This window comes from Lonchura striata, chromosome 1A (assembly GCF_050655825.1).
Source record: "Lonchura striata isolate lonStrDom1 chromosome 1A, ASM5065582v1, whole genome shotgun sequence".
NCBI lineage: Eukaryota > Metazoa > Chordata > Aves > Passeriformes > Estrildidae > Lonchura > Lonchura striata.
The window spans coordinates 11,696,562-11,716,517 of record NC_140741.1 but is presented as its reverse complement, the minus strand read 5'-3'; the positions used below and the strand labels follow the sequence as shown (position 1 = coordinate 11,716,517).

Here is a 19,956-nt window from a genome sequence, read left to right as displayed (position 1 = left end):
TTTTTATTCATGGTTAGCATACTTCACCAGGCCTGTCACACCAGCTCAGGGACTGAGCTTTTTTCTTCCCATTTAATGGTTCTATCTTCTGAAATATCTGTAAAGTGTATTAGTTTTTTTTTTTTTCTTTTTTAAAAGTCCCTGCTGGATGCATAACTACACATCCAGTTTAATTCACTATGACTACAGCACGTCCTTGCCATCCTATAAATTGTCTCCTCCTGGTTATAGCAGTTAAAACTTCTTTGCTAATTGAATAACAGAGAAAAAAATTTGTCATCTCTGCTCCTCTATTTCTTCAGTATCATACTGTTGTGTCTTAGGAGAAGTTAAAAAGGTTCAAAACATGCCTTTGTGGTTTTCATACTCTTGTCTCACGTGGGTTCTTTTAAATCATGTGCAGTGAGACTACCTGGGTGAGAAATACTTGGCAATTCAGGCGACATTGCAGAGTTTTAAATCAGAAGTTAATGACCACATTCCTTGCCCTTATGGGGGAAAGTAAAGTGACCTCATTGTCACATTTCTCTGAAGAATATGCTAGACTATACAGGAGTTATTGCAAGATTTGACTTCTGTTTGAGATGGCAGAAATTCCTGCTGAATTAAGAAAAGCTGGTCAAGACCCTTACAATGAATCCTAAGCATTAAAGGCTAGGAAAATGTGAGGGTGACATTTTGGGAACACAAATTCACAAACAAAATTCAGGAAAAGAGGGATAAGAGTTGTTTGAATGAGAATTAAATCATGGAAAGAAAGATTGTGGGACAAGAAAATTTGATAAACTCATGGCCATTTCTCATCTTAGAGCCTAAATGTTTCTCTTAGCTACCAAAACAGCCTTGGAGAAGGAATTAAACAGTTGGGCAAATATTGTACAGTCAAGTTTCAAGCTCTGCTCAGAGCTAGGCTTTTTACAGAGCTCTGAAAGCCAAGAGTAGAAAATTAAGAAAGTGAACGCCAGGATCCATCAAGCTGTGGAAGACAGGGCTGGAAAGCACAGCTGTACAGAAAATGACTTTTCAGGGAATTGGAAATTGCAGGCTACAGAGGGTGGAAAAAAAAGGAAGTGCAAGCCCACAAAAAGCATTAGGAAAAGAGAGGAACAGAAGATCAGTCCCAAGAAGGGTTATGAATGCAAGGAAATTGATTTACATCAGTAAAAATGAATTATGCCAGATGAGAACATTGTTTAATCATTTTTTAGCAGAAGACAAGCAGGGTATCTGCAGGACTCTTCTAAGCCTTGAAGTACTTTGGGACTCTTTCCATAAAAGCCTTACAAATTCAGAAGTAATATTCGGTCAAAATGAGAAGCCTGTCACACCCCTCTGCCACCTGCCTTTTGTTTTGGGCAAACCTCAATGGGAACAGATTCTGCTCTTTCTCTGCCCCCTCATTTCTTGGTAACGTGTTTGCCAAGCAGACAGTAAAGGTGGCAAAGGATTAATGGGGCTCCAGAGCAGTATAATAAATGCCAGCAGGAGGCTTCCCTCCTTTTTGATGCACAGCTTTGACTTTCAGCTATGGATGTGGAGGACCATACATCCTGCTATAAGTGCAGTTTCTTTATGGATCATTTAGTGCTATGTTCATAAAGTCATTGCTAGACTTTCAACTTTCAAAGTTAGGGAATGCAAGGAAATATAATAAATCTGCCCTGTATATGGTTATAGCTATTACCTTTCCCCATAGTTATTACAGCTTTCTCTAAACATAAATTTTAGCCACTTGTGCACCCATCAGAACATGGATCAGGTTTGGTCTCCAAGGTACATAATGACCATCACAGAATCAGCTTCTCTGTTCCATTCACCATTCAAAATACAATTTTGGTATATGGATGTAATTATTTCATGTCACAGCAGAAAAATGTTGCTTTAGTTGTTAACCAGAGTGTACTAAACCTACTTTACTTCCTGTGAAGTATTTTTCTTTTTGATTCTGCAGAATTATTCAATTTAATATAGAACTCTGAGAATATATGCTTATTTCTTCTCTGACGGTGTCTGAGCCTGTCATCTTGCTTCTAGTGCATAGGCAAAAAAATCATGTTGGCGCCAAAGAATTAGTACCACTGCATCTTCAAAATTTCAGTAGTACAGGAAGATGGAAAATATAGTTGAGTATATTTTTTACTAAGGGGAATTTTTAATCTGGCCTCTAGTTTTGCATAGTTTTCACATAGCGTCACGAGCTATGTGAATGACCCAAAATCAGAGTGTACAAACAAGGCAGGTGTCAGCAAACTGTGAAGGAAACTGCCATATCAGTGTACAGAAAACAGCACCTTGAATCACAGCACCTGCTTTGTTCTTCTCCTGCAGCTCTCTCTCACAGCCATTATGGCCATCTCTGAGCCCTTTGTAATTTTCCCAGAGCCATCTTTATGCTTTTGGTTCTGTCACAAGGCCAGGGGCTAGCCCTGTGTTCACTGTTGCTGTCACCAGAGGGAAAATAGGTGAGGGGACAGTACCAAACTGAGCTGAGGAGCAGCAGCCTTGGGGATGGGGGAGCCTGGTGCTGCCTGCAGGGGACACCTCCAGCCCTGCCCAGCACTGCTCCCCAGCCTTCCCCAGCAGCAGCAGGGCTGGAGGTGCTCTGCCACAGCAGCAAGGGCTTCAGAAAGCTCTGCTCTTCCTCCTGACAAATGGGGCCAGGGGATTATTTGACATCCCCTGATGTCCAGTTGAGCAACAGAATCACCAAGTCTGGCTGCCTGGTAGGTGACTTTGGCAGCTGCTCTGCCCGGATGTCTGTCACAGCAGTGAGTTTATTTCAGGTGACTGTATCCAGGTGTCAGCTCTTTAAAGATCCTTTTTAGTGTGTCTGTTCAGTTCCACTGCTGGCTCTGCTGCCAGTCTCAGTCCAGGAGGGAGCTTGGCACGAGGGCTGCAGTGTTACTGTGGTAGCACTTTGTTCTTCAGATATCCTCCACCTTGTAGGAGAGAAAGCAGGAGGACATGTGCTCTGAATTGCTGAGGTCAAATTCATAAATTCTTCAGGAGCAGAAGAGGGTAAGACTGGTTCAGAGCTCTCAGGGTATCTGTATTACTCTTCTAGGCCTTGAAGTGTTTTGGGACTCTTTCTATAAAAGCCTTACAAATTCAGAAGTAATATTCAGTCAAAAAGAGAACCTGTCACACTCCTCTGTCACCTGCCTCTTGGCACACACCACCTACAGCCCTGATGCTTCTCTTATAACTGGTGTTTGTCACAGTATAAGACATGTCACAGTATAAGATCATATTTATTTTGACAGTCTAATTGCTAAATATGGATTGAGAAATCGGTGACTACAAGTGTACAAAGTGGCTGCTGCCCTCAGATTGTTATTTATCTGCCCAGAAATGTTACAATGCATCTTCTCCCTCATCACACCAATTTTATTCCAGTCTGGTCTCTGCTAACTGTCAATAACAAATCATTTTCCTTTTCCCACCACAGTGAATTTTTGGTGGCTGTGATGTTGCAAGTGTAGAGGTGGGAGGTCAAATCAGGGGACAACAAGGTTCTACAAACCTCAGGGTGAGACAAACTTCATAGAAAACACTGATTTTTTCCCTTTTCCTCTTCAGAATTCTCAGGTTGTGGGTGTGTAAATGCATGGAGTGGCTCTATTGTGAGTTGTGTAGGAATGATATGATTCAGCATATGCATAAGTAATAAGTAATTATGGCTGAAAATAATGGTCTTATACCTTTAAATGAGTCTGCTCTATATTTGTTACTGAAATCCTCCAAAGGCAAGGAAGCAAGGAGCCAGATAACTACATGTGCTGTTATCAGATCCCACTGGGAATTGATCAGGTGTCCCCTATAAAGAATTATAAACACATTCAGGGAAGGATTTTTTTTTTTTCCTCCTTTTCAGAAGATTCTGAAAGTGGGGAACTAAATGCAAGGAATTTGTTAGTATGGGATTAACTGGTGTGAATCACACAGCTGAGCCAGGGACTAGCAGGGGCAAGGCAGTAAACAAAATTGCTGGTTGGTTTTACAGCGCCTGTTTGGTATTTTTAACATACCTCATTTCAGATGCTAATCTGGTGCAATCCATTTCTGTGGGCAAAGTTAAAAACAACAAAAAAAATTAAGCTACTGCACTGAATTCTCATAGAAGTCATTTAAATACACCAGTGCTATCTCTCTAGCTGTTAGCTCTAGGTAAGCATTATCTTTATGGCAATAAATGTTGTGACAGAATGAGTCCTGACTGATGTTCTGATTACAGGCCACATCAGGAATAATAAATGTACATGACTCTTTTGAAGGTGTTTTCTCACAAGTGCTCAAATATCTCCAAGTACCTTGGTTCTTCCCATGTTTGGGTTTTGTATAGTTGATTTATTGGGGTTTGGAAAGGCAAAAATGCTTTTTAATGATGTGTAATGTAGTGTTTTGGTATTGCTCAGGGAACTTCAGATTCCAGTCACCAGGTAGCAAATATGTGTGGGTGATTTTCCGGAACAGAGTAAGGTCTTGAAAACCAGTGCTAAGTTGTGTTTGTGAACTCTGCTCTTTGCAATATTTCACAAAACACAGAACTACCAACCAGGGTTTGGACAGAGAAAACTCTAACTCAAAATTTTAACTTCTGTATATCAAATTTATGAAAATATGTTTAATTCTATTTGCTTTTTTCCTACATGATTTATGCCTGTTTTATAAAAAAATATATCTTTCTTAGTAATTTGTTTCCATTTTCTAATAACTTTAGCCTGAAAATATAATGGCAGCATCTATGTATTTCTTGGTTTTACTCTCACATTCTATCACAGGCTAGAAAATGCTTTAACAAATGAGAGATATGATTGATTATTCAACAGAGATTCAATCACAAAGAAACAGTGAGAAGATAAAGCTTCTTTCTGGTCAAGCTGATGGATCTTTAAACTATTGCCTAAATCCACAAAGCCAGCAGTTACTTGCAATGGCACAGTCCACTTAGATAAATCTCCCATACTGTGAATTTTATCACAAATCACAATAATAATTAGGAATTGCATCATTCTCTGCAAAATAAAACACCCTTGTGGTCTGTGAAGAGAAGACTGCAATGCTGTGCTGGAGAGCGAGCAGATTCAGCAGGGGATTTCAGATAGACAGATTGTAATTGCTAAGAGTTTCCCTACAACACATCACCTGTACTTTTATTAAAGTAGTCTCTGAATCCTCTTGGAGGAAAAAAAACTGAACAGCTTCCTCTTCATCCTGAAAATATGGTTAGGGATGTGGAGGTGGTAGCGTTGGCAAGAAGCAGCATTTATTTTTGCTGGGAACTTCCAACGCATCCTGGCAAAGGGTTGAGTAAGGATACTATTTAATGGTTCAACACTAATTCACAGAATAAAAATGCTGTATTTTTGTGTCTTCTGGAGGCATAGTGGGTTCTGTATGTGGTGATCAATCATGCTCTCTGATATGGTGTTAGAAATAAAGATAAGGTTTAAGGTACTAGCTAGAGAAACTAGGATTTACAAAACCTGCTCAGAAGGGACTGAGTTGCAGTGAAAAGGGCAGGATTCAAGGATTATTCCTGGAGACAGACAGGTGAGCTACCATAAAGCACAGTAAAGACAGCTGGTAGCTTGAGGAGTCTGGCTCACAGATGCTTTGGAGCAGGTTTTGTAAATCCTAGTTTCCTTAGCCTGTACCTTACCCTTATCTTGATTCCTAAGACCATATCAGAGAACATGATCCTCTCCTACAGCAAAATATAGGAATCAATGGCTTCCTCCCAAATCTTTCTGTTTAACACTAAACATAGCTTCTAGGTGCTGCAGTCCTAATCCTAATACCAGTTTTAACCGTAGCCATGCTTCAAACCCCTTCTCTGCTGTGTGTTTTCCAAAGGCACTCTCAGAAATCCTAACCCTGGCCACAGCTCCCTGCCAGGGCTTGCCCAAAGGCTCCAGGAACACTCCATTATGTGGTGATGGTTAGGTCCCTGCAGTCTTCCATTCCCCACTACAACTAAGAGAAAAAGCCACTTGCTTTCACTTGCAGCATCTCTCTTGCCTTGCCTATTTTAAACCCTGCACCACTTCAGTGACTCTGTCTCTGTAACTCTGCAGGGCTCTGTTTGTTGTGGAGTGAAAATTGCTCACTGTGATAGGAATAAAACTGGAAGTAGGGGTAAGTTTAGGAAATTGATAGACTGAGGATTTGGGATCACTTCTGAATGTAACTGATCCAAGTACCTCTTGCAGTACAGAAACTGCAATTTCTTGTTGCCAGGAAGACTTAAAGTTATTTTGATGGGGTTCATGTTGCTTTATGGTGGAATATTAGCACAAAACTGAGTCAATCCTGTTAGTCAGCTGTATCTGAAATAGAGTTTAAAACTGGATTGATGCCTCAGGTTTTAGCTTTTATGTTTTTCAGATTCTGTGCTTCTTTAGTGTGTGGGTCTGAGCTTCATAATATGGGATGGTGAGCTCTCTGCACAGAGCAGGGAGACAAAACAATTCCTTCTCTAGCTGGGGACCAAGGACAAATGATCCAAATCTTAAGCCCGGGAGCACAAACAACGTGGGCTGGAGAGAGAAAAACAAGCAGGATGGGACTACCTGGGCTAAAGGTGGAATGGGACAAGGAACTCCAAGGTGTAAATGGAGCAGAACTGATCCCAGTGAGAGCCCCCGGGAGCGCTCGTGCATTTTGGGATCATTTTGGTTCATCTTGAGTGCAGCCCTGGCTGGGCTCTTGTGCTGCCCAAGGTGGATCCATGAAGGAGATCCTTTTAATAAATCCCTGCTTTATTCTGTAACTCTGTCCAGTCTCTTTTTAGGGCAGCCTTCACAAGGCATCAGGGTCAGTTTACATGCTAAAGGAAGTGGAGCCAGATTCCAGCAGATCTCTTTGTGAGGACTAAAGCTGATGGTTTCTCCCTCGTGCTCCATCAGTTTAACCCCAGAATCACACACTGACCATCCCAATACACACCTGCTTGTCTTTCCTATCGTTTTGTTCTCTACAGCAGGATAATGACCCGAGGGAAGCATATTTGTAAATGTAGGGCATCAAAGTAATTGAAAATAATTATAGAGCTGTTGTAGGTACCTCAACTACTAATCTCTGGCCTGCTATTTTAGTTTTTGGCTGTCCTGGTGAGGAATCTTGAGGAAGATGTGTAACCGCCAGATGCAATTCTTTTAATCTCTTATGCAATTTCAAGTTCAGGATGCAAAGGGCCAAGGGCTGACACTGGGAGCAGATCCTTCCATGAAGGACTGGAGGCTGGTTCCTGACAGAGGGCACCAAACCTTTCAGGTGGGAGAGTGTTGTTCCTTCCTAATATTATTTGGGCAATGCCTCATTCTTTCCTTTCTTCAGGAGGAAGATGATGACAGTTTAAATTCTGAATTGCTGTGGCACTCGCTGAGCTGGCTGGTAGAACCTGACCAAGTCTTGTGTCAGTTCTACCAGCAGGTCATTCACCTGCTTAAAAAAAATTTAAATTAATAATTCCTATCCCAAACATTGTTTGAAGGACACGTTTGCATTTAAGTTATTCCTATTGTACTTAGAGTTACTTGGCTTGTGTGTAGCTAACATGACTCATTTAATCCAAAAATAGGATTTGCACACACGTTTTGCAAATCTGCTAACAGCCTACATTAGTTCTGCACTTGGTCGTATTTGCAGCAATTCCTTCTGGGTGCATATCCCAGCTTTTGAAACTCCAGTTTGGTCTTTCCTATTTTCCACTTGCTCATATCTCATCTTTTTCTGTTCAGCTGATTAAAGAGATGTGTTCGGTCACAGGCTTCAGCTTTCATAACAAGGGAAAGGTTACTCTTTCTAGATTTCTGTTGCATATCAATTTTTCTTCTGCAACACCTTTGTATCATGACAGGAAAATTAAATTTAAGACCACCTACAAAAGTCAGGTCCTTTGGTGTATTAGGAAAAGTAGGATCTAGTAGTCCAAAAGCTTCTTTGTAAAACTGTAGGTAAATGAACCTGTGATAAGTCAGTTCAGGTACAACAAGTCATGCAAAATATAACACTTGGAAGACCAAAAAACCTGCTGCATTTATTTATATATATATATATTTATATTGTATAATACTTAAATGAAATGCAGGTGTGTTCCCAAAAGGGTGTATTTTGAAACAGGTATGATTCTGATATATTTATGGTGTTTTAGAATATATAACTGATTCAAACCCTGTAGACATGTATTACAGCACATAAAATAGCATATGAAACAAAAATGCTAAGCTGTTGGTCACTTAAAATGTCATCTGTGTTTTCCTAGATGGGGGCATCTTGTTTTCTGATCAATAGAGAAATTATGGGGCTTTTTAACATTATTGTTTGGGTTTTTTTAATATATACAAAACCAAAAGTTTTTTTTGAAATGTTTTACTTGTGGAGTTCCATTCTAACATCAACAAGAACTGTTCTGTTTCCACAGAAAAGCTGCACACTTGGGATAAGACACACACAGATCAAGGAACAGGAAGACAATTTGCTGTGCCTTAAAACACAGAGCCTTTGGTGCACACAGAGAACTTGAGCCCTGATCCATTATTGGAAACCATTAGCATAAATACTCTGCCAGGTCACTGACATCCGAATTATCAAATCGCCGTCTGAGATTAGATATCCAGCACTTGGATCATGCTATTAGTCCATGGTATGGTATGGTAATGAAATAATCAGCAAAAAAACCACATGCCTGAAAACTCCTGAGTTAACACATATCTGGAATAAAATTAAAACTCCACTCCTTAAAACTTAAAAATCAAAATTTCCTTGTAGAAGGAAGGTTTTTTTCCTCTATCTTCCACATAGAGGATTGCTTTAATGTTCTAAGGACAAAGCTTTGACTCACGTTCAGACTGATCCAGAGATTTAAGTGTAGGTAGAGCTGGTCTTGCTCAGCCCATAATGTTCTTTAAGGAGCTAAATCATGCACAGGAGCTGTATTACAGTAACCAGAAAACAGCTTCCCTAACTGCAGGCTCTAACCTTTGTTAGCTGGATTATCTCTCATTTTGGAATGCTTTTTGCATGTTTCTTAGTAAAGAAAGTTCAAAGTTTTCATTTAAGTTTTTGGAGTTAAATATACCTTTCCAAAGAGGAAACAAAGGTGCAAGAGGCCAGAATCTCCTCAAGTTATCACTGATACCAAAGAATTTTCCTGAGAAGCACTTCTAGTTAAAAAATCAGAGGTGGAGGATACTCTCTCTTGGGAGAGATGGATTGAAGGGATGGTTGAGACATCTTTATTTTTCATCTTAAAATTCTCAATTACTTTTAACCCATAATCAGAAGACTATCTATATTATTTGGGTATTGTAGGAACTGTAACTTTTTCCAGGTGTGGGGAGTTAATCCTGACTGCTGCAGGTTATTAGTGTATATATGCTCTATATTATACAACTGCAACACCCAGACATTGGGGAGAGGGGTCCTGGACATGAATACCTTGTTCTTCCAGCCTGGTAAAAATAAAACCAGCCATAAACTGAGTAACACATATATCTTACCTTGAAACCATATTTTGCTAAAACCATTTACAGTCTTAGGTCTGATATATCCTATTGGCCTGATATGTCCCAGAATTAAAAGGAGTAGGAATTTTAGCAGCATTAATCTTAAGTGTCCTGATTTTACAACTTAACAGCTACAGAACAGTAGATAAGCTGTGCAACTGCTTTCATCCTACTAATTCAGGCTAGTGTTATTAATAATGTAGGTGAGATTTACAGTAGACCATGGAGGTAGATTTAAGTTTAAAATCCAGGAAAACTAGATTTTGTTTGCTTTAGATTCAAGGCAGAGGATGTTAGAATTCTTTAGTTTACTTATTGCTAAACCACTTTACAAATAACACCATAAATTTTACCCTACAACTTCAATTACCTAAGGCTTTAGGCACCTCAGTAAAATAATAAATTTCCACACAGGTAAATATATGCACCATTCCTTTAAAACAGAGAAATAAAATGTCTCATAGTAAATAAAAATCCACGATCATCCATGGGTAAAACGTGTGTCTCATACATATTGTAAGAAATAGAAACAATAGAAGGAAAATGAACAAACTCCTCATTCTTAGCCAGGAATAAGAATGCAACCATCAACAGAATCTTAGTTTTCAGTATTTATGATATTAATATAATTTGTCATTTCAAAGCATTTTCTTTATATGAAGCTTCACAGAACCCTATTAACCCTGATCTAGGTGATGGGAATTCAAAGGTAACAGTATTTGACCCTGAAAAGTGAGTGTCACACTCAAAATGCAACCAGCTCCTAACTTGCACCAGCTCTTGTACACATACTCACTTCTGGAAGCGTCTAGTCAACCTTGGGGGTTTGTGAACCTTGTTCTGAGTTGGTTCAAATATATTCTGCTTCTGAAAAGAAGCTATGATCACTACTGTCATCAGTAGGCAGCATGGTGTGTCCTCACACCTAAATTTTAAATACACAGGAAAATGACTTCCTGCCTGGCAGAGTATGTCAGACAGATGACTACATTCATTTTTTTGGTTGTTGTAGCACATGGCACGCTCTGTGGCACAATAATTTGGGGTCTTTGTGATCTGTGTAGAGATGTCACCACCACAAGCCCAGTATGAAAGTCATGTTCTGAACATTTTCTCTTGGAAAATTCACAGGGAGGTGGAGATGCTCAGCATATGGAAGGTGCAGCTTTATGCATCACTCACTGAGGAGTGAGCATGCTCCTCCAATCCCCCGTGGCATCTCAAATTTCCTTGGAAACGTCTCCTGAAGTTACTCTGAAGATTTGCCTAAAATGACCCTGCTCAGTTTGTGAGATCACAGCTCACAAATAAACAAGCTCCAGCAGCTTTAGCCATTGATCCTATTACTCCAATACTTTATAAACAGGCACTGTATAATTACTCTTAAAATTCTGGTCCAAAGTGTTCTTACTATTGATATACCTTGGAATGCTGGAATTAAATGTAAAAAAGAATGGAAATATATTAGAGAGTGCAGAGCACAATTTCATTTACAAATTTGCTGATGTTTTCTATCCTGAGATCCTCTAATTAGCAACTCATGACATCACCTGACTTTAACCATTTTGGCTGACATTTTCTGCACTCCTTGCCACAGGCAGAAGTTGCTGTGGCTCAACTTCCCGTTGTAAATAGGAAGCCATAAAAGCCATTTAACTCACAAAAGTGGTAGGAACTAGTTTAATTAATATTGGTAAGGCACTTTGATATTGTAATGTAGGTAAAAAAAGTCCATGTGGGAGTGAAAAAACTTTGTTTCCAGAACGTGGTTTGAATCTGCATGAGGCCTGGGGCAGTGCACTGAACCAAATGTTGGAAAAATCCTTCGGCAGCAAGCACCATCCATTCTGTGCATGACTGAGTCTGGAGTCTAGAGAAGAAATTAATATGTGATCATGTAATTAGACTGTAGAATAATTAATATACACAAGGGAAGGATAACTCCAAATACAGGTAATTGTAATTCCATTTTTTTCCCCTGTAGTTAATTTTGCAGCCTTTATTTTCTTTCACTGCAGATTTTCTCCATGTGATATATGGTGTAAAGGAGACAAGAAGTGCAGGACTATTAGCTGATTTTTTTTTCCCCTTTATTAAATGTTAATGTGAAACCTGCAACAAAGAATGTGATTGCCCATATGTTATTCTACAAGTTTGGCTGTGCTTGGTCTTTCAAGTAGAGAAAACTTTGGTCATTTAACCAAAAGAAAATCAGTATCTTTCACCTTGTCTGCCAGGCTTCTAACTCTCTAAGTATATGCTTGAACTTTGAAATTTCTAATGCTGTGTGCAGGCATGAATTATTTCTAGCTCACCAGGAAGGACACGTCTCTGTTGCAAACACAGAGGTGTGAGGGGATTGCCTTACAACATTGCTGCACCTTAGTTTGGTTTCTGCAGAATTTAGATTTGTAGAGGGTTAGGAATTAGTTGTGTTGAGACTAGAGGATCAACTTTTAGATTTATTATTAGTTATATTATAAATAGAGATATTGATGATTACAGCTGTTCTTGTTTTCCTGGTCACTTTTATCTTTTCTTACAGGACTGGAAATAAGATTCCACTGAGGCTGTAATTTTACCTTCTTGTCGTGGCTAGCCCAGCTCAGAGAGAGAACAGTTTGTGGTTTACTTTTCATTATAGACATCAACGAAATTCTTATGAATCAACAGTAAATCTTTCACTGAATTCAGTTACACAAGATGAGATTTTGGACTGGAAAATTCAGCAGACACCCACCAGCAACTGTGGAAAGAATCAGAGTACTCGGGCAGGTGACTTTGAGGCTCTTATTTCTATTCCTCTATAATCAAAAGCAAGCACTATGGCAATTCATATTTCTGGTTGAGAAAGCATTTATTTAGTAGCCTCAAAAAAAAGTTGAAAGTAATAGATGGTGTAATTTAAAACCTAGAATGTACTATTACAAGAACAGCGAGAAACAGTTTTAATGATTTTGAAGGGGCTTTCTTTCAAATGAGGAGACTTTGATAAACCCATATAATAATTTTTTTAAATTTCTGGGTTTTTTTACAGGAAATTCAGGAACGTGTTTTTGAATCAGATTTAAGCTTTTAACTATGTAGAATTCAAGGTTTATCACTTATCCACAAGGTTAAATAATTGCCATACTTTTGTATGATATTGTTGCAGTTTGAGCTAAGAAAATAAATTAGATTAACTTTTGTCTAATTCTATGGTTTTTGTGTTGCAAATTGTATAAGGCTGGCTACCTCTTTTTCTTGAAAGTCATTAATTTCACAGCAGTGTGTTCTACTCTTTATTCTAAGTAAGTTTCAATATTTGAGCTATTGTTTTTTACTGAACACAAAAGGTAGAAGGAATGATCCTCCATCTTCTCATCCTCAACTTTGCCTGTGCTTCCTGACCTACAAACTAAACAATTGCTGTAACATGTCAGGAAGTGAAGCCATTCTGTAAGGATTAAGGTCAGGAAAGTATATGTGCTAGTGATATAAATGTTTATATTCTTAGTCTCTTTGTGCCTCATGATCCTCATCATTTGCCTCATTTGCTTCAGCAGTTCTTTGCACTTGTGTTTTGTTGCAGACTCTAATGTCAAATTAAATAAGGCCTGCGGGATCCTCAAACATAGAAATGATCATTGGGAAAATACAACTGAGAGCAAGTCTTATGAAAAACGAGATAAATATTGAGGGAAGAAGTATTGGGGCATCTGCCAAGCTGTCCTTGTGCTGTAAAATCAGCATTTTGCAATGCCAAGCCAAGCAATCAGCCGAATTTCCCTCTGAATGTAATGCAAGCTGCATGTTTCACCCACACCTCCTTGAAGATTCTGGCCAAGAGCACAAAAATGAGCATGGTCTTAAATTTGGGGTCATAACACGATCTGAACTCAAATAAGTGATGCATATTATTTAGGAATTTATAAGGAGTGGCACAGAACTGAACAGGATTCAATTTTTGTCTAGAGTATGAAAGTAAAAAACTTGGGCAATTCCATTTACAGTGAAATGCATTCTTATTGTGGACTTGTAAATAAAAATATCTGACCATAAAAGAGACCAGGACCCTTCTTAGCCTACTTTGGAGTTACAAATGCTTATTTGTCATTATTAGAAATTACTGGAAGGAAGCTAACAAGATATGGCCACAGCCTGTGCTAAGACCATAGTCCATGTTAGTTTCTGGTGCTGCTGTCCCAGATCCATAGTAAGTAATGCATCTCACTGAACACACTCCATTTTTCTGGGAGAACTTACAGTTCCAAATGTGGCAGCAAATGAACACCAGACAAGTATTTAGTTGTTAGGAATAAAAATGCTATTCATGCAATAGAATGTCAGATTATTACTTCTTCGTGTCACTAAGACTTTATTTAGAGAAGGTTTTTTTCCTGTTCTCAGCCATATGACTGGATTTGCAATTAAGATCTTTGTTTAATTTCTTTAAAACATCATTCCTGTTTATACATCTTCTGCAATCCCTTTTTTAAATGTAATTGCTTTAAAATCTCAGAGGATATAATTAGCTGCTTGAACTGATATGTTTTAATACTAAGTACAGTGATTTAAAGTTCTAAAGAAAAAACGGAACAAAGCAAACTTCACATAATTCTAATCTGGCAGCTGATTTTCTTTATTTTCTATCTGTGCCACTTTCTTTAGTGTCTGAAATTCAGCTGTAGGTTTACAGTTCCATAAGGCCACACTGCTTGTGTTTACAGGAATGGTGTGAAAACTCAAACAAGCCATTCCTGCCTTAGAAACCACAATTCCTCCATCTTACCTCAGAGTGAAGCCAATTTCTGTTGACCTCTACTATTGGAAACTGGCTTGTTTATTCCTGGTCATCTTTCCTACTCTTCCAGAGTACTGTCCTGACTGGGAAAATTGTCCCTGAGCTTGTACCTGTATCTGCAGACATCTCTATTTAATAGGGGTTTCAGCAATAACTTTTTTCATGTCTGATGGTAAAGGATACCTCTGTTGTGCAGATACCCTAAAATGACAGTGGGAGGGCCTTTCCTGCTTCACTGAAAAGTCCAAATTTCTGTCTTCTTCACAGGTAGATGGTGGAAATGACAGTCATTAACTTCAGGAATGCCTGCAGAAACAGATGAGAACAATTTCTTATCACAGGGAAATTGAGAAATTGCATCCTTTCCATGTCTTCCCTCACCCCTCCCATTTTCTTGCTGGATGAATGTCTGTCATTCAGGCAGGAATCAACCTCCTCCATTTAATGCACCTTATTGTCTCCAGTTGCAGCATTTCTCAGAGCACAGCTCCTGCTCTATGTGATGACATCCATGGCACAATTTATATGGAGGTACTGGGATAATCTTCAGGGAATGAATCTCTATACAGGCAGAGATACATCATTGCTGCTGCTTTAATAGCAGCACAATCCAACCAATCTCTTCCACACCCTAGCTGCTGAAACTTCTACTGTGTGAGGAGTTTTAGCAGTGCTTTGTATCACAACCTCCTCTCAGTGCCTTGCAGTCAGCACAAAATTCTGGATGTTTAGGTTTCAGAGTGAGTCCCAATCTTTCTGGAGTTACTTTTCCCCTCCTTTTACTGTTCCACAGAAAATACTGTTTGTCATTCTTATATATGTGTGTGTATATGACATATGAGTGAAATTATTTTAACAAGTCTGCTCTTCAACTTTCTACTGAAGTGTTCTGGCACCAGTAACACTTTACCATAGAGCAGGCAATTTCAAAAGTGTTTTGCAATTGGTTCCACCTGTTCAGCCATGAAGATCTTGCTGGTGTCTGTATGATCAGATGAAAAGGCATTTCTGTGTCTTATGCCTTAACCTAATTTCCTTAAACAGTAGCTCCATTTTTTTTCCTCTCTTCTAGATAGTATCTTGTGCTTACTGAGGAATATAGCTATGTAAAAAAAGAGTTGTATCTAGACCAGCTCAAAAGAATGTGGAGAGGTAGCAAAAAACTGTCTGAACACTTCTTGGTCACAGATTAGAGCAGCCTCATTTCCCCTTGAGGATGTGTAGCTGACTATGCTTGAGTGAGATATTTCATCAACCAAGGATCAGCGCTGGAGTACTTCACCTGCTGCCTTTTCTGAGAAACAAATACTGGTTTCCAGATTAATAATAAAAAAAAAAAAAAGAAAGAAAAGAAAATTAAAAAAAAATCTGTCCTAAAATGGTTTCTTCATATGTCCAGCATCTGTGAGTTCAGGCGAAGGGTTTGTGCAACAGTCAAGTCACAGTCACAAGTTCTACTCTTTCTTTCAAATTTTTTTCTTTATAATTCCTTCTCTTGCAGTCTACAGCTACTTTCAGTCTCATATCTGTCCTGTCAGTGTCACTTCACTTGTCATCCAAGTTCTTGTCCATGGCATTGCATTCTTATGCTTCCTGCTCATATTCCATACAGCCCCTGAGAGAGCTGTCTCTTCCAGTTCCATCATGACAACCTACTCACTTCCTTTTTCCTTGAGTGATGCTTTTCTTCTGGATGGCCATTTTCTGATGCACTCTGCCTTTCTGCCTGTGCTGTTAGAATACAAATGCATTTCCTTCCCTGGTAGCACTCTTCCCTTTCATGTCATATTTCCATGTTGTTCAGAGTTTCCTGCATTTGGGACCTGACTCAGTGATTCCCATCTCACACCTACTGTCCAGCAGTCCCTCTAATTGTGCCTCACTAGAAACTGAGCTATGAAGCCTGGCTTAATTAAAGTTTTAAAAGTGTGTCTGTGTAGGCAGTGTGGAGCTGCCCCAGTGAATTGCACTGGTGAAACTTCCCAGGGTGGAGTCACTGTTGCCTCCTCCACACAAGAGCTCAGGCACAAAACTACCTGTGGAGATGCTTCATTAGCCACACAGAGATGCACTAAAGACACTCCAGTTTTCCCTTTGATTATGTCTGCCATGGAGATTCTGCCCAGGCCAGCTGTAAAGAGTTGTCTCAGGAACAGAAAGAGCCCAGCTGTGACAAGTTGGAGTTTCATTTAGACTGATTTCCCCCTTGCTGTTCACAGCTACACAGGGTGTTTTCAGTCAGCACTGTAAACACAGCACTTTCCTTCCCAGCACTGATAATCAAGACAGCAATGGGAAAAGAGTTCTAAATCCTGAGCAGGTACAATATCCCAGGTTATACAGCCAGCTCCCTTTTGTACAGAGCCCTTGCTCTCTCCACTGAACATCACTGAGCTGCTGTAGCCAGTCTTTCTGGATGACATAGAAATGGGAATTAGCAATGCTTGCCTAAGCAGGGGCTTTGAAAAGGGAAACAACTCGGAGACAAACTCAGTTTTGCAAAATTGCTGATAAATTTCATATAACCAGCATGCAACAAGGATAATAGTTCTGAAAACCTGCAGCATCTTACAAAATAATCTAAATTTTGTGTAATCAGTTCAGTGGAACTTGTGCAGTTGATTTGGGAATTATGATTACAGAAGTGTGATTTCCGAATAGGAATAACATTTTGGGTGTTAGAGTAAAATATATTTTAAAGAAGAAATATCTTTTATAATAACAACAATCATAAGGTTTGGGGCTTCTTGTATGATTTATTTGCACCAAAAATTTACCTCCAGTAGGATCGTGTTTTAACTTTATATTAGATACTCTAAATAGATCTCAGCATGACAGCAAATGAAAATGAAATGAAGTGTGGGGGAAAAGGGCAAATTAGAAAGTAGTCCAGTGGTTTTGAACATCATCCTCAATGAGAGAGAAAAAAAGGAACAACCAACATTCTGTGTTTCTGATCATATTCATCAATATCCTTTGGGGTTCATGAGTTGTTATATATTGAATATCCCATGATCCTTTTGGTCTGGACAAAATTCCTGTGCAATTACCAGAAAAACTAAGATTCTCTCAGCAATTTAGGCATTTCTTTAACTGCTTCTTTTTCTGCCTTCACTCCTGACTCAATTTTTGGTGTATCTTTTTTTTTCTTATGGACAAATGTAGAATTACCTGGAAAGTGTACCAAGGAAAGACTTCTGCAATTATCTTTCCTTCTGAGTAATGTAGTGCTAGCAGTAATGGCCAAGGCATCATTTACATCCAGGACAGCTGACCTAAGAGTTGCAGGTTGGGAAAAAAAGCCATGCACCATAACAAACAGGAAAAATTGTGACAAAGAAAAAAATTAGAGAAACAGAAAATATTATAAAAGCATATAGGCTACCTAAATAGTAAACATATTTGATACACTACTGCCCTTCAAACCTGTTGTATTTTTTCCCTTTCTTCACTGTTTCCTTTTTATTTTTTCTTCTATTTCAGAAACTGTTCTGTGAATGAACATTGCTATTTTCTGAGTCCTTTCAGCCAGAAAATGCACTCCAACCTTCAGACCAGTTATTCTGTAGAATCTGTTTTACTTCAAGTGTTCTACTTCAGCCAGTATAAATTCACAGGAAGTGGGAAGAAAATCAAAAAACATGAACATTTTCATTCTCTCAAGCTTCTGAACTTCAGCTGGGTTTGTTCACAGAATTAATTTAGGAATGATTTAAGTGCATTTCAGGTCTTCAGACAGAATTCACATTTGTTAGAATCACAGGAGCTGGAGACTGCAATTTTATTTTTCTTTTCCTGTAAGCTCAAGATTTCATTGGTAAAAGCTGTTTCTTGCTGTACTATCCAATCTGTCTGGTTTGAACAGCCTCGTCTCTCTGTGCCATATCTGCAGCCTCTCCCCAAAGCTCTAATGCTGATTCTTCTCCTTCCAATGATATTTTCTCCCTGGGGCACTTCCCTGTTCATGAGAGTGGTCAGAGCACCAACATTAGCTTGGGACTTCCTGATGAAAAGATGTTTTCTGGGATGATTACCCCAGAGGGATCCATGCTTCACATGTGACTTTTCATCTGATGGGGAGTGAAACCACTCTGTCCCTCCTTACCACCTGAGCCCTGTGTGATCCATCATGGGTACCAGAGGGATCATTTTCAGTCTAATTCCCAGCATTTTCTGGCTCTACAAGTAGAGCAGCAAGGTGGAACTGCATTTCCTGGAAATGGAACTCAGAGAGGAAAAAATCAGAAAGCTGCAGCACTGGGACATGAGCTGCATGCAACCAACACTTGTTTGCATCAGCATCTCAAAACTGAGTACCTTCAATTTTGCCTTTCTTCCTTCCTCCCCCTTCTCTGACCCACATACCCTCTGTTAGGGGATCATCTTTTGGCCACATGGCTTCTTCTTTGCTTCCCTTGCATGACCTCCAGAGGGATCTAACACATAGGAATTCTTATCTTCAGCCCATAATCTCTTTAAAACCTTTCCCAGCTCATGGCACTCCATTCAAAAGGACCTAATGGCTGTATTAGGCTAGTTGGCTTTGTTATTTTTATATGGTTATTAACTTCAGACAAGATTTTCAAAAACATATTGGGGACAAAAATTTAAAAACCTTCATAAAAATTACACAGATGTTCTGTTGTAAGCAGATCAAATTCTGCCTATAAGATATGTCTGTAATAATGAGTTTTAATTGTGTGTCAAAGACATGAACAGCTCTGTATTTCAATTGTAATTCTGTAATTGCAAACTATTATATCACTTCTATTCTAGATAAGGATCTTCAGAATTACCTGAATTTGTATCTACAGCCAGGTAAGGGTCAAGTTCGTTTGAGATCATGAATAATGATGATTTTTAGCTTTATCAGGACTTGGAAATCAGGTCAATATTTAAATATTGTAGAGGAGGCTGTCCCATATGACTGGATTCCACATTCATATGCTCTATGAGTTTCTTGTTATACTTCTATGCAAGATAGTGCTCTTTCTCAAGAATATTTATGTCTAGTTATATCTAATTATGTCTAAATTAGGCTAAAGCTGTAACAACATTTGCCAACTGAGTCCCCTTGCAAAGGAGGGAAATTCCACTTCTGGCAGGCAGTCATTAGAGTGCTTTAACCTGCCTGGACGTAACTATACTGGCAGAGAGCTCATCCTTGTTGCTGCACTGAGCTTGGAAAGATGAGCCAAGAAAAGCAATAAAAATCAAATGTGGATATTCGTTGATGCTGCTATTGTGACTGGACATTCAACAAGTCCAAATATTCCCTAAATTTTAAACGGAATTTCAGGTAGCTGCTAGGCTGATCAGCCAACCCAATTGTGGCAAAATATCATACTCTAGAGAAGATTACCAAATGCTCTCTGGACACTGATCATAGTCCATGCAATTGTTCTGACATTTTTTGTTCAACAAGAACTGCCATATAGTTATTAAAAACAATCAAACATTTCCCAGGCAACAAGCAGAACAGGGGCATCATTCCTTTTTGACACCACAGAATAATCAAACCAAGTCCTAAAGAGCTCTGTGTCTCTCTCAGACTGTGCTGAAATATGTGTTTTCTTTGCCTTGCCAATGTTGTTAGAACATTTTCACAGGGCACAGACTTGTGTCAGTGGATGTGGGTACCACAGAACCTGTGACTCCTGGTGA

General features: G+C 39.1%; 1 long non-coding RNA gene across 11 annotated transcripts in view; it reads left to right on the top strand.

The window, feature by feature from the left end:
* LOC146763378 (uncharacterized) overlaps nucleotides 1-19,956 on the top strand; it is a 67,978-nt gene that overhangs the window by 5,814 nt on the left and 42,208 nt on the right. For 6 of the 11 annotated variants that reach the window (XR_014952132.1, XR_014952131.1, XR_014952129.1 and 3 more), the window contains exon 2: nucleotides 19,069-19,110. The exons of 2 other annotated variants lie outside the window; for them this stretch is intronic. This is a non-coding gene — a long non-coding RNA (uncharacterized LOC146763378). Of the gene's footprint in view, nucleotides 1-7,180; nucleotides 7,276-8,425; nucleotides 11,463-12,054; nucleotides 12,285-13,080; nucleotides 19,040-19,068; nucleotides 19,111-19,956 lie in introns of those variants that run through there. 3 more of the 11 variants (XR_014952124.1, XR_014952130.1, XR_014952123.1) reach the window with 3 other exon arrangements.